Genomic DNA, 8,404 nt, shown 5'->3' with positions numbered 1-8,404 from the left:
GACTTCTAAAAGTTCCGATTTTGTGCTCCACTGCGCTATCACTTTCCAGAAGCGGCCGACAGAGGCCCCCTCCCCCGCCATCCATCCTCCCGAATATCGCCTTGGATTCACTTCTCCGCATGTCCTACCTTCCAGAAAGTGGTCGCTTTTCTGTTCAGAGAGTTGTTGCTATTCTTTTCTTGATCTCCTGTTGAGTTCGTAGGTGTTCAGAATGGTTTGATCCCTATCCAGTTGAATTCCTGAGACCAGATGAAATCCAGGTCTCCTACTCCTCCGCCATCTTGCCGGCCTCAGTAATGAATCTTTTAAACTTCTCGTATTTTTGTTTCTTGTATTCTTCTACACAGTATCTCTCAGTACTGATTTGTAGTTTTTGGTATACAGACCTTGTGCTTCTTTTTGTTTTTTAAGATTTTATTTATTTATTTGACAGAGAGGGAGAGAGTGAGAGAGCACAAGCAGGGGGAAAGGCAGACAGAGGGAAAGGGAGAATCAGGCTCCCCGCTGAGCAAGGAGCCCAGATGTGGGGCTTAATCTCAGAACCCCGGGATCATGAACTAAGCCAAAGGCAGACACTTAACAGACTGAGCCACCCAGGTGCCCCCACATCTTGTGTTTCCATTGTATCAAAATTTTATATCTAAGTATTTAAACTATTATAAATAGAACAGTTAAAAACTTGTCCTTGGATTTTTTTGTTTATAATAGAGAAATACAATTGTTATTTTGCATATCAACCTGTATCTTTTATGAATATATATGATCTTGCTAAAGTCACCCAAAATTCTAGTAGCTATTTTATAGATGCCTTAGGAGTGACTACTTTCATAATTGTATCACCTACAAGTAAAGTTTGTTTTTTTTTTACTCCTTTCCAATCTGTCTTTTCCTTTTTTGCCTTACTGCACTACCTAAGATTTCTAGTAAATCACTGCATAGTATCAGTCCAGGTATATACCCTTGTTTTATGAAATATCTGGATTGTGTTTTGTTCTTTTAAATATTACTGGTTTTAGTAAACAATTATCTTGCCTGGATTTCAAATGTGAAATTTGTTCCCCATAATGTATTGTTTATTTATTTAAGTCTGACACTCCTAGGTATCTCCCCTGTATCTATATAGTTTAGCAGACAGTATTTTGGGCAGTGATTATGTAAAACATTTATGCCAGTAAGGCTTCCACCATCTGCCCTCTGAGTTGATTGTGGCTTGAGGGTCACATTCAATGGTTCAACAAGTCTGCAAATTTCCTCAGGCTTCCAATTTTCTCTATGTTATCTGGTGTCTCCAGCATATATCTAGTTATTAGTCAGCCAGAAATGTAGAGAATTTATTAACTTATTTTCTATGGCCCTCTCACTTCCAAAATAATGTTTTAGCTGCTCTATCAGACAAAGTGAAGAGAGTCTATCCCCTCCACCCAGAAAGAGGGCAGGTTTCTGTAACCTGACCTGGGAATAAGGGTGAGGTAGCAAGATGGGAAAGCATCAAGACAAGAAAGCCACAAACTTCCCACTAGCAGTGTTCATGTGTAAGTGCTTCTCAACTTCTTGTCGTGTTTGGTTGATTTCTTGTGCACTGATTTTTTAAAATAATTTTGTCCAGTTTTATACTTGTTTTGAGGGATTTGCTCCACTTCCCCACAGTTCCACTATTTTAAATCAAAGAATTTTTGTTCATTAATAGATACCATTAAAAGAATAAAGAGAAGATATGTGTGACATATCCAACCAAAGACTTACTCAAATGTAGTTCTGCCTAATATGGCGGACCACAAGAAAGAATAGTTGTTTACAGCCCCACTCAGGGTCTCTTTGAAGGATAATGGAGAAGAGAATTCCTTTCTGTGTGCAGAAATTTGACAAATCTACCGGTATTAAGGTTAAGTATTCCTTTAGGACAAAATGGTTAGAAGTACATATTTATACTGATTCACTTTCTAGACAATAACCTTATTAGTTAGGGTTCTTTAGAAAAGTAGAACCAATAAGATGGATGTGTGTATGTGTGTGTGTACACACACATATATATATGGAGAGAGAGAGAGAAAGATTTATTTTAAGGAATTGGCTCACTTGATTATGGAGCTTGACAATGCAGGGACAGTGGACAGGGTGGAGACCCAGGAAGAGTCAATATTGCAGAATTCCTTCTCTTTGGGGGGAAGGTCAGTCTTTGTTCTATTAAGGCCTTCAACTCATTGGATGAGGCCCACCCACATTACAAAGGGAATCTACTTTCCTCAAAATCCTATTTAACCTGTTTAAATGTTAATCACCCCCCCAAAAAAAAACCCTTACAGAAACATCTAAAAGAATGTTTTTCCAAATATCCGGGCACTATGGCCTAGACAAACTGATATACAAAAGTAACCATCACAGTAAGAGACATGTAAGTGACATAACTGAAAATTTTGGTAACAAGTAGATCTGAGGAAGAGATATTTTCATAGATTTTTTTAAAATGAGAACCAAGGTATTTACATCCATATGAATACCCTCAAACTGGCAACCGTGAAGAGGTAGCTCTTGATAATCTTGTAGACAACATGAGCCCCTAAGATGGCAGCCTAGACAAACAGCAGTGAATGGTGACAAGTTTATTAAATTGAAGTTCTTCGTAACAGAAGGAGAAGCAGTTTATCCACAGTGGAATAAACATTTTCTGTCGTTTTAGGGGGTTTCCAGATTGCTGTTGAGAACAACCTGATTTAAGGCTTCTGGCTGGTATCATTGATGGTTGGCCCATCAGCACTTGGAAAAGTTGTATAACCTCTCCTTTCCTATATTAAAGTTCTTATACCTGTAATAAATACCTCCACCTGTGTGGGTTTTTTTTTCTCCTATATGTCTCCTTCCTGTACTTTTCTAAACTTATTGCACTGGAAGCATCTCTGCCAAATAAGGAGAATATGAAAGGAGAGTGACATATCTGGTCCTCTCTGTAAGCCCATCAGTATCTGAAGATTTTTGGTCAAGATCTTGCATGCTTTCCAAATAGTACTCTCTAATAATTTTCTTGAAAATCTTAGGCTTTTCTCTTGGTTACAGAGGATTTAGAAAAAAATAATAATTTTGTAAAAGCTTCAGTGGGGCTATCTTTAACTCTATGACTTCTTTTGCAATCTTCGTCTTTTTCATCAGGCACAAAGATTTGTTTCTGCCATACAGCTAGATAGTGGTTTTCAACTAGGGGTAATTTTGTCTTCCAGAGGAATGTTTAGCCATGTCCGGAGATAGTTTTGATTGTCAAAATTAAGGGTAAGAGGGTTGTGCTAGTGGCTTAGAGTGGGTGGAGGATGGAGATGCTGCTAAATGGCATACTGTACAAAGGACAGCCCCCACAACAAAGAATTATCCCTTCCAAAATGTCATTCATACTCAAGTTGAGAAATCATGACCTAGATTCTTACAAGGGTGATATAATTCTTCCTAATTTAGGGATAATTAAACGAAGGCTTTGTGAAGTTAACTCATGATCTACAATTACACAACTACTAAGTAAAATCATCACTTTTGTTCTTTTCACTACATGAATTATTTCTAAACCTACTATTAAAGACAGTTGTTTTTACCAGCTGCTAAGTGAGAAAATTTTAGAAATGCCAGACTTCACACTGTATTTAAAGTGCAAAGGATAAGAAACCACTTGTGCAGCAACCTTTGAAACGTACATGTAGTCTTGCCCATAGAAAAGACTTTATTGCCAGTCATATAGATTAATTTTCATTTTCAGACCTATTTTTCTGAACAAAATTATCTGGTATTCAGTGCAGAAATATTCTGCATAAGTAAATAAATGTATTTTACAACACATCTTTATCTTTGGAAACTAAATGTTATATCACACCTATGTATCTTACAAATTAATGATAGTCACTTTGTGATAATCAGTCTAAATAGTAACAGATCTATACATGTTTTCTAGCTATTCCACCTATCTTCCTGTAATGGGTTGAACTGTGTCTCCCCAAATTTCATATGTTGAAGTCTTTGACCCCTAGTAACTCAGAATGTTACTGCATTTGGCGATAAGCCATTAAAGGAATAATTAAATTATAAGGAGGTCATGAGGGTGGGCCTTAATCCAATAAGCCTGGTGTCGTTGTAAGAGGAGATTAGGACACAGACACAGAGGAAAGACAATGTGAGGACACAGAAAGAAAATGGCCATCTATGAAAGGAGAGAAGAAGAAACCAATCTTGCTGATGCCTTGATTTAGGACTTCTAGTCTGCAGAACTGTGAGAAATAAATTCCTGTTGTTTAAATCACCTATTCTGTAATGTTTATTATGACAAACCTAATCCACTCCCCAACATATTACAGATCCATGCATACAATGCAGATGCAATACATGAGTATTGACATATTCCTAAATACTCCTACATACTTTTCATCACTGTCATGATCATTGCCTCCCCTTCACAAAACCCCAACATGTTGCTCATTGCCAGCTAACATCTGTAAGAAGTGAGTGGAAAGTGGCAAAGTCAGTAACCATCATTTGGCTTGATAGAGCAGATTTTTCAGACATGTTTCTGCACTAGGTGATCCATAGGTCAAAGACAGATGTTTAGATGGAAGTGGAGAGAATAATTTTTCCTAAGAATTAGCAGTAATCAGTATAAAAACTCAAAGAAAGATGACTCTGTGGCTCAAGACAGGCTCTGGAATTAAAACACCACCCCCTAAGTGGCATATGATTGCTAATACTTGTTCTACCAAAAATATCTTTTCTTTATTTGTATCTTTGTCTTTTAAGACTTATTAAAAGAGCAGAATGGACTTTTGACCTAATACAGACAAAGGTTATCTTCTGGGCTATTAGAAAGAAAGGGTATCTTCTTGGTTTACAAAAGTGTTTTTTTTTTTAATGTTAATTCCAATATGATTTTTTTCTATAATTGAATATATAAGACAGCATCTTATGCCTAATGCATTTACTATATCTAGTATTTTTCTAAAATAAATTAAAAAGTTTAGACAAAGTAACTTCTAGTCACATGGAGTGTTTAATGTTGTTTTGTTTTGTTTTGTTTTGTTTTTAGAGAGAGAGAAAGCACCCAAGGCGGGGGGCACAGAGGGAGAGGGAGAGAGAGAGAGAGAGAATCTTAAGCAGGCTCCATGCTCAGTGTGAAGCCCAATGCAGGGCTTGATCTCACAACCCTGAGATCATAACCTGAGCCAAAACCAAGACTGGCTCACTTGGAGGACCTGGGTGGCTCAGTCAGATAAGCGTGTGACTTGGCTCAGGTCATGATCTCAGGGTCCTCAGATCAAGCCCCATAATAGGCCCCTTGCTCAGTGGGGAGTCTGTTTCTTCCTCTCCCTATGCCCCCCCCCCGATCAAGCACTCTCTCTCAAATAAATAAAATCTTAAAAAAAAAAAAGTCACACACTTAACCAACTGCACCACCCAGGCATCCCTAATAATGTTATTTTAACTCAGAATATACCAACTGGTAACTTTAGAATGACTATTAAATATTAGTCAAATGCATTTTCTTGATATATTTTAGGTTACAGTATGTACTTTCTATACAAATAAAATAGCTTCCTGAATTTGAGTAATACACCAGCTCATGATTGTAAAATGAGGCAAACTGTTGTTAAACCAAAATTAGAAAGCTGTCAAATGTATTTTAGAATAATATGACAAACGATTACTTAATCTGGGATGCACTAAAACCTGAAAAAAATTAATACTAGACAAAATTCATAGTATATCTAAAAACTGTTTAATTTTATAGAAGCTTATTTATGTCCAAAAGTCTTTATGCAACCCCCCAAAAAACTGCCTAAGTTTTCCACAAATTGTTATTTTAACAAGTTTATTTTAAACTCTCATTCAATATATATTCAGCATCTGCCAACAATTTCTCCTCCAAGAAGGTAATTCCATGGGACTTAGATGATACTAACATTCAACACTCTCCTGCATTCTTTTCAGTTATTTCCTTCTCTTAAGATACAATATTCAGGCCTCTCCAGTGAAAACACTTGACCTGGTCCAAGTTAGATTTAAAACTTATCCCTTCCACATAAGAAACATACCCACCTCAATTTTCACAATTTCAGTCACTGTTTGCCAGTTATATTTTCTATTTCTGTAACTTCTCTATCATCTTTCAAATTCCTTCTCATTTTTTTTCAACTGATGCCACAAGACATGTAAGGCCAAGTTTTCTCTCATAGGTCAAACACAACCTAACACTAAACTTGATACATCTTTAATATCGAAATAATCTTGAACTCAAATCATTCATGGCACTAACAGAATAAAGGTGGCATAAATTCTTCATTACAAATATTAAGTGAAAACTATAAAAATATAACCATGTCAACTTCCAGAATTATAACATTTATAGTATAAATATTTCAGAATTTCACTAAAAATCTGACTACATGATACTTGGTACCTAAAAATCATTTAAAGCTTATTAAAAATAAATGAATAAGGCTACTGGTTTCAGCTTATACAGTACTAAGTAGGAATGAGCACTGTTTCCACCTTTATAAGAAGGAAAAAGCTAGAGATACACAAATTAGTAATTTTCATTTAACCAATCAGGGAACTGAGGTCACAGGGAGAATAATAAGGAATCCAAACTGTACAGACATGGTCAGTGATTTCCAAGTATTAGGTCTGTTTGCATAAGGAAGAATTAATCTGAGAATGAGCCCTTCTTCAGAGCCACTCTAGAGAAGAAATCTAAGCTGGAGGCGTTCCTTGCCCAAAACTCCATGACTGGCCAGTACAATAATGTGCCCTCCTACAAGTATATCAGCAGCCACATGAACACCCTCCACCAACGACCATAGGCCAACCTGCCACTACTACCTTGCCTTACTCCATGCCATCTATCACCAAAAACTGTCACTAAGATTGTCACCAAGAACATCTGCAAGACCTGCATGATCCAAAAAGGCTGGGAATGCCTCAGCATGGAGCCAGCCCTTCCTGAGGGACTGCCAGCTATCCAAGCACATCTCTTTCCCATTTCAGGAGGTACGGATCTACCATATTAACCCCTACATGGTCAAGGAGTTGGTCCAGAGTCTCATGGTGCCAACGTTTGCTACTAGGATCTTTGGCCCCATTTGGAAGCAGGAAAACATTGCTCTTACCTTCAAGGAACTTTTGGGCACTGAGGGCCACAGGGGGCTACTTCGATGCATTTGTTATTATCCTAGACATGATGCAGAACCACCTCCTACAGATGCTGTGTCTGGTGGCCACGTCGAAGCCTGCCTCCATCAACTCAGAGGACATCCGCAATAAGAAAGGCAAGGTGTCAAAATGTATCTCAGAAGTACTGGAGAACAATGTGTTCCCGGACCAGTGTGTGGGGAAGCCCAAGGGAGAGCGTGAAGCCACCAAAGGGTACCTGGACAACCCCACAGTGTCCCGTGGGTCCACCATTGCCACCTTCACAGGGTAGAGAACAAAGAGGTAGGATGGGTGCCCTTCTTCCCACTCTGTGGCAGAGTCCCGAAAAATCGCAAGGCTGAGGTGCGGCTGTAGTTCCGCAAGGTAGCCGCAACAGCTTCTAGCAGCAACGCAAGCCCAAGGAGCGGGTGATGTGCGTGCAGCCCAGTGAGCCCACGCACACAAAACGACGGCCAAAAAGCCCAGCATGTTCTCCAATGCCGAGGAGTAGGCACTGGACCTGGCTCATGGTAGTAGATACAGGCATGGGAACCTCCCACATGCATGTGAGCCCACATCCTGGGTGACTTCTGTGGGACGTAGATGCACGTTACGTTCAGTGACTTGCTCTGGGAGGCGTGCCAGGTCTTCACGCCACTGCTGCACAGGATTTTGCAAGAAGCCCCAGCCCATCACCTACCTTTACAACAGTAGCGGCCCTGCAAAGGCAGGCGGATGAGCCGAGAAGAACAGTGGGCTTCCAGTAACCAGACACCTCCAAGTAAGTTAACTCTCACTGGTTCTCTGCACCCCATCCTTGGCCCTGTCTGTGTCCTTCCCACCTTCTCACCTCCCAACTCCACTTTGAGAGGACTTCAGGACCATAGTCCTCAGTCTCCCATTCCTGGCCTGTAGCAAAACTTGCCCGCCCCTTGCAGCTGCTGCCTGAGTCCAGTTACATTCCCCAACCGCTAAACACTAATACTTGCACCATGACTGTCCCCTGTTAGCTCAACCCCTGCCTGAGCCAGTTTTTGTCCACGGAACTGAGCCCCAATGGAAGGAAAGAGGAGTAGCCCTTCCATCCGTCCCAGGCTTCTCGGTCTAGAACAGGATGATGAAGGCGACGGGGGAAGTGGGTGGGCCTCAGTGGGGCAGTGGCCAACTCACATCCCTGTTGGCTGTAAGCTCCGCAGAAGTCGTGGGAAGAAGTGAGAGCATGCACATGGAGGTGCTTATCAAAGGCTGTGAG

The 8,404-nt window shown here is 39.9% G+C and overlaps 1 pseudogene; it reads left to right on the top strand.

Moving 5' to 3' along the window:
• The first annotated feature begins 1,825 nt into the window (after window positions 1-1,825).
• On the top strand, window positions 1,826-7,919 carry LOC112825807 (glucose-6-phosphate 1-dehydrogenase pseudogene; annotated as a pseudogene).
• The last annotated feature ends 485 nt before the right edge of the window (window positions 7,920-8,404 follow it).

The sequence above is a fragment of the Callorhinus ursinus genome, unplaced genomic scaffold (assembly GCF_003265705.2).
Source record: "Callorhinus ursinus isolate GAN/ISIS: 27379988/994484 unplaced genomic scaffold, GSC_fseal_2.0 scaffold4, whole genome shotgun sequence".
NCBI lineage: Eukaryota > Metazoa > Chordata > Mammalia > Carnivora > Otariidae > Callorhinus > Callorhinus ursinus.
Note: the sequence above shows the minus strand (reverse complement) of the source record. Positions and strands in the feature narration are given on the sequence as shown.